We start from the raw sequence: 16,820 nt of genomic DNA on the forward strand, positions 1-16,820 counted from the left end.
AATGTGCCAGTGGTCAAATTAGTTTAATTTTTAAAGATGTATTAAATAGAAACTCTTGGAAATTATTCCATTTTATTTTGATAATTTATGTAAGAGCTGTACCGTTCTCATAAATATATATGGAAACTTCTATGTTTAACACAAATTGTGACCAATAAATGCACTCTAATTATTCTTGTCATGGCCAAAACAATATGTATTGTTTTTCATGAACAGAGTTTATTCTTACAGTGGGAACCTATTGAAATCTGAATGCAGAAGCAAGCTCTTTGTACTGATAAGCAAAATTAGGAGTAAAATAGACTTTATTGAACTGCTAATAATGAGGGGGGCAGAAATAAAGTTTAAAAAAAACACTCACAACTCTACAGACACATATCTATGTACATGTGTACTTTTATCCCTGCAACATACTTACTAGTTGCAAAAAACATGTAGCTGTATCCCACAGCTAGGTCTGGATTCGGTTCTCCCCAGTAGTCCTGACTGGTTCGTCAATCTGGAACCTCTACAGCAGCGGTTCTCAACCTGTGGGTCGAGACCCCTTTGGCGGTCGAACGACCCTTTCACAGGGGTTGCCTAAGACCATCCTGCATATCAGATATTTACATTACAAATCATAACAGTAGCAACATTACAGTTATGAAGTAGCAACGAAAATAATTTTATGGTTGGGTCACAACATGAGGAACTGTTTTTAAAGGGCCAGAAGGTTGAGAACCACTGCTCTACAGAGACCAGGAAAGCCTCGATGGCAGGCAAAGCCACTAGCTGGGCCAGTGCATTGGAGCCAGGAGCTGAGCTAGGGACTTGCCTGTTCCCCTCAGAGGTTTTGGACTGGCTCTGAAATCCTGTGGTCCGTCACTTTCTCTTCCCAGAAGATTTTACATCTATGCACTCTGGATTGAATTCTGAAATCACAAGGAACCCAGTTCTTACAGACAGAATAAACCATCACGTGACCTTCTCCAATTCATCTTTTCTTCTCTAATAAGATGTAAGCAATCACAGCTTAAAATCCACTGAGTGGCTGAGAGCACGAGTCTGCCACTTGGAGACCGTGTGAATTTTGGCCAAAACTTTGAATTCTCTGGCCTCAGTTCCCTCATCTGCAAAAAGGAGACAATAGCAATACCTACCTAATAAGGTCAGTGTGAGGATTAAATGAGTAAATAGGCATAAAGCCCTTATGACAGTGATGTAACTATTCATCTTTTCCTTCATTTCACGTTGGTGAAATTCTGGAAATTTGATGGATCTGTGTTTGAAAAGAGGCCCTCTGTTTCCAGAATTACTCAGTTCCCAAGTGAAATTAATGCTCTCAGCCAAGGCTCATAGTGTCTTGAAATCCCCCAACTAAACACTGCACGCTTATCAGTAATGGACCGCCCATGCCATTTAGTACCATGCATATCCATTTGTTTTACAAACCCTGGCAAAGAGAGGATTAACTCTCCGTCTACAACATGGCAGATCAAGGAAAGAAACAAATAAAAATTCAAAAGTGTATTCATTCGAAGATGGATTTGAAAATTACATAACTCAGGCTATTTAGAAAGTACAGTATGTGGGTATAGCACAAACACTGTTTTTAACGTTGGTGAGAAAACGAACTTGTACCTGAGGTTAGTGTCTCCCTTTTTCTTCTTTTCTTTTTTCAACTTGGAGACAATCATGAAAATTTATAGGAACCTTTAACCTCAAACAAGACAACTTTAAAACTGTCACATATATGCTTATGAAGACTGCATATATTTTATTTTTGCAAAGGAAATTTGCAATTTCCTTAGCAAGAGAAAGGAATGTGACATTTTCTTGTCCTAGTCACCACATTTAAATTATATTTCAAGGAAATAGACAGTTAATATTTGCAGTTTCATGTCTTGTTATACATCTTTGTGGCATTTTAAAGTGTTTTCTGTAAAACCCAGGAAAGCTAAATTATTTCACACTTTTATGAAGGTATCAGCAAAATGTAATTTAAAATTGTTTTTCCTACTTCATAGAGCTTAAGACTTGGGGTGTAGGATTTCTGTTAATCCTAGTCATTATCTAACATTTGTAATATTCGGCATATCATCTTTAGGAAAATGAAGTGCAAAAAAATGAGTCCCCTTCACTGAAACAGCAGGTCATTTAGAAGGAAAAACAGAGTTGAAGACAGAGTTCTATCCTTAGAGCACAGGAAATGTGTCTTGGATCTCTAGAATTTGCTTCTCTAAGAACAGCTTACAATTACATTTTTTTTTAACAAAAAAAGCACCTCAATGTCTTTAAATTGTCTTGAGAAAACATTTTTTCCACATTACAAGTTTACTTTTTCCACTGATATACTTTTAATGCCTAGGAAATAGTTCTCAGACAATGGTTAAGGAAGGAAATGATTTCTGAGCCATCAGAAATATGCCAAATAAAAACCAGGAAATATAGAGGGGATACATGGTGATGGAAAAAAGTAAAAAAACAACTAGAAAATAAAATGATTTTTCTCCTATAAAAAAAGAAAGAAAAGTAAACTACATTAAGAAAATGTATTGTTTGTTTTCTACTGGAACATTTTCCATCCATTCAAATTAACAAACTTGGCAATTGGCTTTGACTAATCAATTTGGTGGAGACATTTTTTTACTACTTTTCTTTAAATTTTGGTTACCTTGATTGCCAATCTGAGTATTTCTTATTTTTGTAATGGTCTTCCCATTCTTCAGATCCCAGTAGGAACGAAGGCTTACATAAGCGGTAACATGGCATAAACTCCAATCTAGCTCTTTCAGGCATCACCACCCACAAATGGCTCCTGAGCACCCTCTGTGAGCGGTGGGAGGCTGGAGGGGCAGAGGGAGGAGCATGGCCTCTGCGGGCAGCGAGAGGGAATGCTTCAAGGCCCGTCCTCCACTGGATGGGTCACGGAATGCTTCTAAGGCTCAAGTATCAAATACAAGTGCAGACTGGGCAGTATTAACTAGATGACATCTCTAAAGTGAACATAATATAATAGGTGCTCAATAATGTTATCAAGTATCTATAATAGTAGTATATTAGAGAGTTTCAGCATACTCTGCTGGTTGCTCAGTGGTTAGTGTTGACCTGTAGACCAAAGGTTGGATTCGGTGTTTGATTCCTGGTCAAGGACATGTACCTCAGTTGCAGGTTCCCCAGCCCTGGTCAGGGTGCATGTGGAGGCAACCAATCCATGAGTCCCTCTCACACTGATGTTTCTCTCTCTCTCTCTCTCTCTCCTGCCCCGCTCCTCTCTCCCTTCTGCTCTTTAGAAATCAATGGAAAAAATATCCTCGGGTGAGGGGAAAAAAGCATTTCAGCAAAGGAGCCCTAGGCTTAATCTCAAGTAGGTAGCAGAAGCCAGTTGACTTCATGAGAGGGAGAGAATGAATATGCAAAATTACACATAAATATAATGTGTAAAATATGTATAGTCTCTCAATATAAATATAAAACGTTTCCCTGTCCCCTGGCGCCCCACCACATGCCCCATACTAGGTAGTTGGCATGTGAGTACCGACATGGGAAAGAGAAAGACACATCTCATTATCTGAAGGCTCAGCCACGGGCATGGGGTAGCATAGGAGCGCTGTCCTGGAGTGGGGACACTGTGTCTTCTGCCGGTTGTGCAGCCCTTGAAAGGCCCTTGTCCTCTCTGGGTCAAGCGGCTTCACGTGTAAAATGAGAGAGGGGCTGTACTAATGTATCTCTCAGTCCCTAAGTGATGCTGTGTATCTGCAAAAGGTCACTCCTGTCTCATTCCCAATTCAACCAGCTTTGAGCATGCGCTGTTCCCAATTCTGAAGGTTGTTTCCACAATTGGGATTTGGTTCTAACAAATAGCTGAAGCAGTTAGAGCAGATTTAACACCATCCTACCGAAAAATATGCAATGTCCTCTTCTAGGGATAACTGTGTTGGGCACAAACATTTTTGTAATTCTTATGAGTAAATCTTACTGGCAGAGGTATAATTAATATTTTATTTGTACTCAATGGTTCTCTCTCTCTCTCTCTCTCTCTCTCTCTCTCTCTCTCTCTCACACACACACACACACACACACACACACACACACCACAAATGTACATCTGAATATTTGTTAATTAAACCTTACTGCTCAGATATACTGGAGAAGTATATGGGCTTTTAAAAATGATTTTTTGGTAGACCTTTTTTAAACTGAATCATCCTTTGACAAAATAAATTGCTATCTACAATATATATGTCAGAACTTTTAAAATTTCAGCTCTTAATTGGTGTTATTAGAACCCTATATTTCATATTTCCACATTTCCACATGAATTGGCATCCATAAGAATAAATCATCATGATGACAAATTATTTGAATAGCAATCAAATAATTGATTGGACTGTGCAAATGCCATAGAGGAGGAGCTCGCGGGGAAGAGATAGCGTGCAGTCCAAGTCTAATTTGTGCATCACTTGGTTCACATCCTTGTCTCTTTGTTACTGTGAAAATAATATTAAAGATTTTTCAAGATTAAAAACAAGTTATTTTTGTCTAAGCCAGCTGGAATTTTTCTGAGGTCCCAGAGTCACAGGGATTCTTCCAAAGCAAAAGAGAAATATCAGGTGATCTTGTTTTGTGTATTTCTCAAGGGTTATAGTAAGGCTTCAGAATAAAATATAAATTAAAACTTGCTCTTAGTGTATCATCTATGAATCTGCCCCAGATAGCAATGTGATTTTTAAGTCACATCAAATTTTAATTAGCTGATAGTTATGGTATTTAGACTTCCTTTTCATCTCTTATCCATGGGTCTCACAGTTCTTTACTGACATTCATCCTCACAGCATATTTCTAATGGCATTTTTATTGTAAGCATATTCAGAGAGCAGATAAATTGAAGCTCTCAGACTTCCAAAGGTCAAGCTGTTTATTAAAGTCTATGCAGGGGACTATGCAAGGAACTCAATATTTTTTATTCTTGATTTACTTATTGAATTGCTAACTACACCCTTTTCTTTGGCTACCTTGACTGTATCATTAAACAATCTGAATTAAATTCCTGAAGGATTTGACTATGTTATAGTTTGGTTTGTTTTCTGGTTAGCTTAAAATTCTCCTGTAACAGAATTTACCCAGTGATCTCTTACCCAATCTATTTATGACTTTTCAATTTTAGACTTTAAGTAAAGATATGTAGAATTAAATGAAGTGATTAATTTCTGATTCCAGATTAATTAATAGTTCAGGGAAAGTATCTTACAGCACCTTAGTTCTTTTGTAGGTTAAAGTTGAAAATTACATTATTTTTACTAATTTTTTTATCCTTTAAAGTTAGCAGTTGTGTGCAGCAGAAATCTAAAAATACATGTTTTTTTTCCTCCAGTAACTAGGTATAACAATAGAATGGATTCTTCTTAAAGAAACATCATTATCATCTATTACACAATATTTTATATCCTCAAATCACATCATCCCTGAGTATGATTGACACATTCTGAGGCATTTTTATAATACAAATTTACTCTTAAAGATAATTTTTACTCAATTTTACTTAAGTGGTACAAACAGTATTTCTATTCTTTATGTAAGTAACTTAAAGTTTCTTTAGAGAGGAATATAGTTGAAAGGGATAATTTCATGCTGGCTCGAAATAAAGCAATGATAGTAAAATACTTTTAAAACCACTTTCCCCTTACTCTATCTAGGCATGTTACTATCAAACTTGACACCAGTCATCATTCTGCTAAATGAAAATGTTGGGAGAGGGGAAAATAGAAAGTAGAGGGAATGGGATAGGTGGGGTGACGGGTACGAGAGGAAGGGAAGCTGCTCACAGGCTGTTGCAAAACAAAGAAACAACCAAGCGAATGTGTCTGAAGGTATTATGACATTATCAACGCCACTTGTTTTTCATTGTAAAGTACACTATCTATTGTAGAAGGGATCGAAAAAATACCGATTTACTAGATCTGATTAAATTGCATACATAATTTTACAACTTTAAAAAAAAAACAAGTCCCCTGACATGTGCTGTGTCCATTGATTCACTTATTGGCTTCTTCAACCATCTGTTCGGTCCTAACTGCTAAACACAAGCACCATCTGAGCACTGGCATTAAAGCTCTCTCTGCCCTCATGGAATTTCCAGCCTCGTCGGGGCGATGGACATTAAATAAGCATTTTTTTTTATAGATAATTTTTTTAATATATTTTATTTTTTACAGAGAGGAAGGGAGAGGGATAGAGAGTTAGAAACATCGATGAGAGAGAAACAGATCAGCTGCCTCCTGCACACCCCCTACTGGGAATGTGCCTGCAACCAAGGTACATGCCCTTTGATGGAATCGAACCTGGGACCCTTCAGTCCGCAGGCCGACGCTCTATCCACTGAGCCAAACCAGGTAGGGCTAAATGAGAATTCTTACTAAAACGTGTTAAGTTGCAGTGCTGTTAAATACCACGGTGGAGAAGCACAGGCCAGCCTGGCCTGGAGCAAAGGGTCAAGGAAGGACCTGAAAAGGTGATTTTAGGGGAAACTTAAAAGATGAGCAGCACTTGGCAGTGGGGAGAGAACCTATCACTAGGCTTCAGTACTTACAAATGAAAATACAGACAACCTTGGTCTTAGAATTCTGTTTTTAAAACACTGAGTCAGCAACCACTGTAGAATTTTTATATTCATCAGAGATTGCATTTCAACCGAGTTTCTGACCACTAAAATATTAAGTCAATATAAACCACAGAGTTTGTTGTTCTTCTTTTTTTGTTAATCCTCACCCAAGGATATTTTTTCCATTGATTTTTAGAGAGAGAGGAAGGGAAGGGGAGGGAGAGAGAGAAACATCAATGTGAGATCCATTGGTTGCCTCCTGCATGTGCCCCTACCAGGGCCGGGGATCGAGCCTGCAACCTAGATATGTGCCCTTGACCGGAACTGAACCTGCGACCCTTCAGTTAGCGGGCTGACTCTCTAACCACTGAGCTAACTGGCCAGGCCTGTTCTTGTGTCATTAGATCTGACCTCTAAGTGATACGCTTGATTTGTGGAATTTGTATTAAAAATCAAGCTGTCATGAAATAACTTATTATGCCAATCATAGCACATTAACATCTACCCTGTTCCCTCCATTTGATACCATGTTGCCCAGGGGACAGTAACCATTCCCCAATTGTGAAACAGCATCAGTGGAGCTAATTTACGAGGAATTGCCTCTCTCTCAGGATTCTCTTCTCTGTCTTCCCTGCCCAGTGCCGAGATTAAAGAGTACAGTAGTAATCATTACTAACATTTATTCAGCACTTACTAATGTCAGGCACTGTCCTAAATGTCGTATGCATATTCGCTCACTCACTCCTCACAGCTGTCCTAGGAGGTGGGTGCAGCATTATGTCTATTCTTTTAATGAGGAAACTGAGGGAAGAACCAGTGCTTGGTCCTAGATCCGTGGTCAGCAAACTGCGGCTCGCGAGCCACATGCGGCTCTTTGGCCCCTTGAGTGTGGCTCTTCCACAAAATACCACGTGCGGGCGCGCGTACAGTGCGATTGAAACTTCGTGGCCCATGCGCAGAAGTCGGTTTTCGGCCTGGGTGAGTCTATTTTGAAGAAGTACTGTTGATATTTGGCTCTGTTGACTAATGAGTTTGCCGACCACTGTCCTGGATCTTCAGATATTTGTGGTAAAGCTCAGCTTCAGAGCCAGGTCTGCCCCAGACTTAAGAGTGAGGATTTTATGCATGCACATTAGCATAACCAATGGACACAGACACCGGGGTGGTGGGGGCTTGCCCGGGGTGGGGATGGCTGGGGCGGGGGCGGGGGAGACACAGAAGAGGGCTCAAGCGGGGGGAAAAAGGAGACATATGTAAAACTTTAGACAATAAATTAATTAATTAAAAGTAAAAAAGTGAGGATTTTAAATTCTGCCCCCGCTCGCTCGTCACTATTTGTTTGACCTTGGACAAGTCACTTACCTTCTCTGAGCCTTAGTTTCTCTATTTGTCAAATGAAGATTATAACATTTACCTCAAAGTGTAATAAAAAATATAGAAATTAATAAATATAACTGTTTATTCAAATGCATCATTACATAAGTCCAGGCTGTTTTTCTCTGTGAACTGGAGAGAGTGATTAGCTGCTCCCGCTGCAGTTTCTTTCCCGGCAGCCCCAGGCCCATGGAAAGGTGCAAGAAACATGAATTGTCTCATTTAGAAGAGATCTGTGTGGCCAGGGAGCTGACCGCTGTGTTGTGTGTGGTTTAACCCGGGCCTAGCAAACTCTCCCACTTCACAATGCCCCTTCCTCCATTTTGACATTTTGTCTTCCTAAAACATCTCTTTGTTCTTCACCTTTTTTTTCCATGACAATACACACGGAGAACAACTTTTTCCTTGCATGCAGAAAAGACTGGCCTCTGGCATCATACCCTGGCCGGTTTGCGCCCACTTTTGCACCTTTCTTAAGTTAAGCAGGAAGTACTGGGTGGCGTTTCCCTTGGACCCCAGCACGCGGTGCTCCTCGTCCAGCCCCCCTTGTCCCTCTGATAGTGTGTCCCTCCCCATGGAGTGTGGGGTCCATGGGGCCAAGGGGACATGCCTACTCACAGCCCAGTCTCCCCACTTCTAGATTATAGGGGGCGCAAGAATTCCTCCATCAATTGTCCCGATTCTGCTTCCAGTGCCTGTAGTGGCCTTGTCCCCAAGTCCGTATTCCCAAGGGTGGACCAACCGCTCAGCCAGGGTGTGTGCTCCGCAGCCTGTGGGTGGCCTTGGAGCAGCTATCAGTGGGATCTGCGGGCAGAGCTCCCAGGATGTGCTCACACACAACCCTCAAGGCTCTTCCTGGGGAACTGGAGAACTGGGGCTGGGAAGAGGGAGGACATTCGCACTGAGGGGTGGATGGGGGCAGCCATGGACTCCTACCCAGACCTTTAAATTTTAGGGATGTGCTCAAGGTAGGTAATTCTCATTTGTGTTAAATTTCACCCAAATAAGCTCAACCTAACTACTTTCTGTGACCCCTAAATTCTTACTATTGCTTTCCATTTGAATTTCTTTGTTCAAATTATATTTGGTATATTTCCATCTACAGGAACAATACAGAAAACTAAAAGAAAAAGAGCTACCCAGCAGACTTATTTCTGAAATAGTCCATACTGTAATGTTATTGCTATAACTATCATGTTTTGTTATTTTACATTTTTAGACAGTGGTACTTAAAAAAAAAGCATAATGAAGGCTTGATTACGAGGTTTAATTTAGTTATTACTGTAATCAGTTTAAGACCCATTTCAGTATATTATCTGAAATAGAATATTTTTATTAAGTTCCTGGCTGCTAGACCTGTCTACTTTCCTACTCATTAATATTCATATTTCCAATGCAGACTAAGAGACTCTAATTCTAGGGCTGGAGTTTGCTGATTAGAGGAATAAAACAAAGTCCTCTGAAGGAAGGCAGAGCTCTGACGCATAACCAACCCTAACCGCTCAGGCTAGGGCTCTTTTGATTTTCCTTTCGCCATGTTACAAAGCTCCCTCCGCCTCCAGGAAAGAAACAGAAAAAGAAGTAGAGATTGGGTATGCAAGTAGAAGCTTTTGCAAAACTGCTAAATTGCTCCACATAAGAGAGAGTGAAGCTGAATTCCCAGAACTGTCAAGGGAGGGAGGGAGGGAGGGAGGGAGGGAGGGAGGGAGGGAGGGAGGGAGGGAGGGAGGGAGTTAGTTGAAATGGGAGGGGGAGAAAGGAGAAGGCAGGAAGATGAAGAATGTCTGCATGCTCTGTGATGTGACAGCTTCCCGAGAACACCAGGTATTCGGTCCTGAGCTTGCAAAAGGTCTGGGGAGAGAGGGGTTCTCCAGGCAACTGACTGACTGACATGTCGAATTGTTCTGGGGCACAACAGAAGTGACACATGCAGATGCGGGACCGGAGAGCAGGTCTTGGACTTCCACAGCCTGTGAAACCGGGACTTGAGCCAAGTTTAATCAGATGTCTGAGGAATAAGAAGCCACCAGTGACATCTTTAGGCCAACAACAACAAATAATAATAATAGTGAAACTAAGTCTTAATTCTTTAGAGCTGGGAGAGAGGACACATTTAATTTACCCCGCACACTGCATAGAAGAAAAACCAAGCTCCAGAGAAGCTTAAGCCATTTGCTCTATGTCCCAGGACCAGAAGTGGAGAACATAGGACTAGACTGGAGGCTTCCTGAAGCCACTCTCCTAGTTTATACTAAAATGAAAGAGAAAAGAAGCATAAAAAATGAATGGGTTTTTGGACACAAGTTGCTCAAATAAAAGGAACACAAGATGAGAAATCAAAGACCCAGCTTCTAACCTCACATCTTCCTCTCACAACGAGTTGCCTCTGGAGAAGTTCCTTCCCTTCTCTGAATGTTTCTTCATCTGTTAAGAATGAGGCTTGGTTCACCTAACATACTCGCTATTTTGTGTATGTTTCTGCTTAGGGAAAAGCAGATGTTAGCGTGAGTTCCTGAGGTAAACGATGATACTTGGGTGAGTTCTGAAAGCGTGTTTTGGAAACGTTAGATGACCTGTTAATTTATAAAACCAATACTGCCCCGGCTACTGCTCACCCTTCCCCTGAGGCACATGGGGTGAGGGGCGGAGCAGATGGAAGAGGGGAGATAACTGAGCATATGAACGTATTTATGGCGGCCCGGTCTCTGTACCCGCAGGCAGAATTGTTGGATCCTTTAGTCCTGGGCAGGCACGCTTCCCCTGCAGAGTCCTGGAGGGGCTCAGAGGCTTTCTTGAGAAGCTCGTTCTTGGCATCCAGTCCTTAACGGGACTCCTCTCCACACTCACTCCCACCCTTCCCTCTTACCCCATGCGCTTTCTCTGCTCTTCAGTCCTAATCTTCCAGAGGGACCTGCATGATTGGAGGTGTCACTGCTGGGTTAAGGTCTCTCCCATCTTTGTCCTGGGTCCTGCTGTAGCTGAGACAACCGACTGTTGTCACCATGGTTATGGGGCTTTTCCACTTTCCCAGTATTGAAAGGGTTATAAGCGCTTCACATCTTTATGTAGGTTTAATGTGTTTGCATCTCCTGTATTTACTCTTTCCTCCAATACGTATGTTCTGAACAATTATTATGTGCCAGGAACAGTTTCTAGTGAACAAAATAGACAAAATTTCTATTCTAGTAGTGGTGAGGGGATGGGGATGGCAGTTGCCAAATAAAATACCCAATTAAACTTGAACTTCAGGTAAACAACCCATAGTTTTTGATATGACTATATCCCTTTTATTGCTTGGGATATATTGAACTAAAAAAGTATTTGTTGTTTCTCTAAAATTTTAATTTAACTGGGTGTTTTGTATTTTTATTTCCCAAATCTGGCATTCATAGTAAGGGAGACAAAACTTTTTAAAATTATAGCTTAGGTAGTAATTGGTGCAATAGAGAAAATAAAGTGAGGCAATGGAGAGAGGGAGTGCTGGCAGTGATGGAGATTCTGGGGCCACCCCTATAATAAGGGGACATTTTATATCTCCAATATACAAGTGGGCTGTGTTTCAGATATAAAATGGGTGTAGATAACATACATAAAAGAACTGTTTCCAATGATAAATAGTTCAGCAGACCACCCTTCACAAACTTACTAAAAAGATAGCGGAGCAAAACTATATGTTATCAGTGTCAACTGGATCTCCCTTACGTCAAACTTCTTAAGCTGGGGGTGGGTATCCCTGGGAGTTCACACAAGTGTGCACGGGTACAAAAAGAATAAGGATTCTTCTAGAGCACTGATAACACTTGAAGGTTGGAGCTAAGATTCTTATTTTGTACGAGAAGCCCTGTGCATGAAATTCGTGGATGGGTAAGGTCCCTAGGGCTGGCCGGTGATCGGGGCCAATCTGGGCTTTCCAGCTGCCTGCCGGGGCCTTCCTTCATTCTGTGCCACCCCCTGGTGGTCAACACATGTCATTGTGAGCAATCGAACTCCCGGTCTTCCAGTTGAATTCCCGAGGGGACACTTTGCATATTAGGCTTTTATATACATAGATTGTTGTGTCGTGCTACATTTCTATAAATGTTAAGGTAAAATATATTGGTTATTTTGTACCTTCTATCTTCACTCAAGTTCATGTTCATACTCTTTTGCCATTAGGAGACTAGAATGAAAAACTAAATCAGAGAGAGAGAACACATTTGAATGGAGAGCAGGAACCCCATTTTCCTATCTCTTCCCCAAATAGTTATATCTGAAGTCTGGGTTGGGTGCCTCACCTTCAAAGAATCCTCCTCTACCAAGTGATGTTTATCCAATTGCTGCCAAAACCTTTGAGGCCCTGAAGCCTAAAAAGGGGACAGCTACTCTCCACCGTGACTGCCCATAGAGGAAGAATGACTCAAGGCCAGTCCTGCTCACTACGCAAGCTACTGAGATCCTTCAGCATTCTGCCACCGCCAGGAAGAAAGGTCCCATACAGCCAGTGTTTAGAGAGGTATCCGTGGCCTCACTGCCCACTTTTAGTCTTTATTTTATTGCACATATGCACCAACACCACCAATTCCAACAATCTTAAGACTGACGCCACATTCTGGTCCATGTTCCTTATAGTTATTTTTCTCTTCTGTTTGGATGAGTTCTTTAAGAAAATTCAGTACTAGTACATAACAGAAGCAAATCTGTTCTTGACAAGTGAATGTAAAATTATATTATGCTAAAAATGTTAAGCTATGACTCATTCTCATTGCCAGAGTGAAAAACAATTATGATTGAGTAATGGCGAGCGATATTGCTGCTAAATAACCTATCTCCCTTTAGCACTCAATTACATGAGAAAACTGCATTCCTTTCTGTCTTTAAGTATTTTTTCAAGTTGTACCTGAAATAATTGTAAAAGCCTTGAATTATGTTTTACATTAGAGTTCTAAAGAGTGGTGTAAAAAAAAAAAAGAAAGAAAAGAAAGCCATCCTTCTTAAAAGTCAGCCCAACTTATTTTTAGCTTGAATATGCGAATTATCCTTTGGGAATAGCCTTAGAATTTAAAGTATATTAGAGAAAACCCCATCAATCTACCTGTAGTTAAGATGTTAGCTGCTGTTTCTCTTTATTCTGTCTTTGGATTGTCCTTCAGAATGTGTGAATGTGAAATGCATTCAGAAAAAAAATGGATAGTACCAACAAATGATACTGTCTCTCTATACACACGAAACCTAATTCCCTTTTCTTTGGTCTGTCTTTTCTGATATATTTCTCTGAATGTGTACATTTTTACTACATTATATAACAATAGAATATTATTATAACTTTATTTGAAGAAGCTTCATGATAATTATATTTTGTACTCATATCAGAAAATATGAACACCATATATGATATATGATTCATTCTTCATTAAGACGTACCTTTGATTTATATTTATTGTGCCTCTTTACTTCATGAAGTATAAGAAAACTTTGCTTAAAAAAATAGTCTATCACCTGACCAGTATAGCTCAGTTGTTGAGCATCAACCCAGGAACCCTGGGGCCACTAGTTCAATTCCCAATTAGGGCATATGCCAGGGTTGCAGGCTCGATCCCCGGTGGGGGTCATGCAGGAAGCAGCCGATGTATTGATATTTTTTATCTCTCTATTCTTCTTCCTTCCTCCCTTTCTAAAAAAATCAATAAAATACCTTTTAAAAAACAATCTATTACTTCAATTAGATGCCCCAAGCTATTTTTGTATATATATTTTCTCACTCAAAAATAAGCTCTTTAGACACAGACATTTGCCACATCTATTTCATCTTTATATACCATGAAAAAGCCCAGAGTAGTGCATAATATAAATTTTCACTAAATTCAGTGTTAGTTGAATGAATTAATGCAGTGATGGCGAACCTATGACACGCATGTCAGAGGTGACACACGAACTCATTTTTTTGGTTGATTTTTCTTTGTTAAATGGCATTTAAATATATAAAATAAATATCAAAAATATAAGTCTTTGCTTTACTATGATTGCAAATATCAAAAAATTTCTATATGTGACATGGCACCAGAGTTAAGATAGGATTTTTCAAAATGCTGACATGCCGAGTTCAAAAGGTTCGACATCACTGAATTAATGCCTTTCAGTACCCCATAACCTGACCTTGGTACACAAAGTTGTACAGCATTTTATCTTTAACATTTCTTTCTCACAACCCAAGAAACTAAGTTTGGATAACAACAGAATGCTCCAAAACCTCCTAGTCTAAGTTTGCATATATTTTTCTTGATATAATTTATTTAAAAGGTGAAGTTCTCTGAGTCATTTTTTCCTTCATTTCATTTTCTTTTGATTCACTTAGGAAAAGCTTATTCAATTTTTAGCTTTAAAATTTTATGAGATATGTATTTAAATTATAAACACATGGAAAATATTTAACCTTACAAGTGATAAATGCAAAACTGAGCAACAGTAACTCTTCTGTGCTTATTAAAATAGCCAAAAATTATTAAAATTGTGACATCCAGTGCTGATGAAATTGTGGAAAAGTAACAGAGTGGGTGCCTATACATGCAGATAAAACTCAGAACCTTTTTGGAAAGCAATTAAGAAATATTTGCAGAGGTGGTATTTTTTTAGTTTATGTTTAACTAGAGGCCTGCTGCACGAAATTCGTGCACTGGGGGGGGGGGTCCCTCAGCCCAGCCTGCACCCTCTCCAATCTGGGACCCCTCAGGGGATGTCCGACTGCCGGTTTAGGCCTGATCCCTATGGGCAGTCAGACATCCCTCTCACAATTCGGGACTGCTGGCTCCCAACTGCTCGCCTGCCTGCCTGCCTGATTGCCCCTAACCGCTTCTGCCTATCAGCCTGATCACTCCCTAACCACTCCCCTGCCAGCCTGATCGATGCCTAACTGCTCCCCTGCTGGCCTGATTGCCCCCAACTGCCCTCCCATGTCGGCCTGGTCGCCCCAACTGCCCTCCCCTGCCAGCCTGGTCACCCCTAACTGCCCTCCCTTGTCAGCCTGGTCACCCCTAACTCCCCTCCCCTGCTGGCCTGATTGCCCACAACTGCCCTCCCCTGCCAGCCATCTTGTGCCCACATGGGGACGGCCATCTTGTGTGAGGGTGTGGTGGTCAATTTGCATATTACCTCTCTATTTTATAGGATAGCAAAAAAAAAAGGGAAATTACCTAAGTATTCAACAATTTGGGACAGATTAAACAGGTTCAAACCTAACTTTGGTAAATGATAATTCAACTATTCACAAAACAATCATGAATAGTGTGTGAAAACAAATGTGTGATATCTATATTCTATACATATAAAAGCCTAATATGCAAATTGTCTCCTCGGAAGTTCAATTGGGAAATCAGGAGTTTGATTGCTCACTATGATGTGTGCTGACCGCCAGGGCATGGCGTGGAATGAAGGACGTCCCCAGCCAGCAGCTGGCAGCTGGGGAAGGGAGGCTCTGGCCAGCAGTTGGAAGGCCCCAATTGGCCCTGATTGCTGGCCAGACCTAAGGACCCTACCCATGCACAGATTTCATGCACTGGGCCTCTAGTAAAATAATAATAAAAAACAGGTCAGACTATGTAATCAGCTGACAATTGCTTAAAAATATGTAAGCATACATTAAAAAAAAAAAGACTAGAAGGAAACAGGACAAAATGAAAACAATTATTATAGGGTGATGGGATCATGGGTGCAGTTTTTATTTGTTTCCTTTTATGTTAAAATATTATTTTTTAAATGTATAAAATCTAGAAAAAAAGGGATCAAGTTTTAGTCCCTCAATGTCCATATATTAAGGTAGATGTTATGTAGATACCTAAGCAATGTTTCTCTTCCTTGCTTCAAAATCTCAGCATATATTTTGTTCAGAATACCAGGACCAAAGGTTAGTACAAGTAAAACCAAGTGGAATCATTTGAGACATGTGTTTTTATGAAATTATAAACTATTACAATTTTTTAAATATCCCACTGGAAATAATTGCTTTTTTTGTCAATAGTATACTAGTAATAAGCTACAGTACAGAACTTTGTGACTGGTGAATAAATTATGTTTGTGATTCTTGTTAGCAGTACAAATGCGGGATATGATTGTCTAAAACCTATATTCTGGGACACTTAAATAACATGAGAATGTCCAAGTTTCAAATATGACTGTTGTCATTTGACATTTATCTACACTAATAAAAGAGAAACATGGTAATTGGCGTACGACCACTACCCTTCCCATTGGCTAATCAGCGTATCCTTATGCAAATTAACTGTCAGCCAAGATGGCGGCCGGCAGCCATGCACTGAAGCGAGCAGGGAGGCTTGCTTCCTCCAGGGACTGCAGACTCCAACGTTCCCCGCCTCACTTGCCAGCCTCTCAGCAGCAACTCTAAGCAACTATTACTATGTTGCAAATAAGAAGCTAAACAAAACGGGCTTTCAGTCAGCCCCGGACCGCAACATTGTATCCATATTTTCAGCAGCGAGGCCTCAGAGCTAAAGCTGGCCCAGAATAAAAAAAAAAGAAAAGAAAACAAGGAGCGGTTGGGAGCTTTTAGTCAACTGCCAGCGGGAAAACAGCCCTCAGCCCCTCAGCCAGCCTGGCCAGGCACCCCAGTGGGGACCCCCACCCTGATCCAGGACACCCTTCAGGGCAAACCAGCCGGCCCCTACCCGTGCACCAGGCCTCTATTCTATATAGTAAAAGGGTAATATGCCTCCCGGCACCAGGATCAGCGGAGCAGCGAGGCTCCCGGCACTGGATCAGCGGAGCAGCGAGGCTCCCGACACCGGGATCAGCATGACAGGGGGCAGCGCCCAAACCCCTGATCAGCCCTGCTTCTGTGCCTGATAGCGGAGGAGCTCCCCAATCCCCCTGAATGCCC

The 16,820-nt window shown here is 40.8% G+C and overlaps 1 protein-coding gene across 4 annotated transcripts in view; it reads left to right on the top strand.

Moving 5' to 3' along the window:
- Positions 1 to 16,820, top strand: part of COL25A1 (collagen type XXV alpha 1 chain) — a 472,442-nt gene that overhangs the window by 373,254 nt on the left and 82,368 nt on the right. The gene's annotated exons all lie outside the window — the stretch shown is intronic.

The sequence above is a fragment of the Myotis lucifugus genome, unplaced genomic scaffold (assembly GCF_000147115.1).
Source record: "Myotis lucifugus unplaced genomic scaffold, Myoluc2.0 scaffold_353, whole genome shotgun sequence".
NCBI classification, from domain to species: Eukaryota; Metazoa; Chordata; class Mammalia; order Chiroptera; family Vespertilionidae; genus Myotis; species Myotis lucifugus.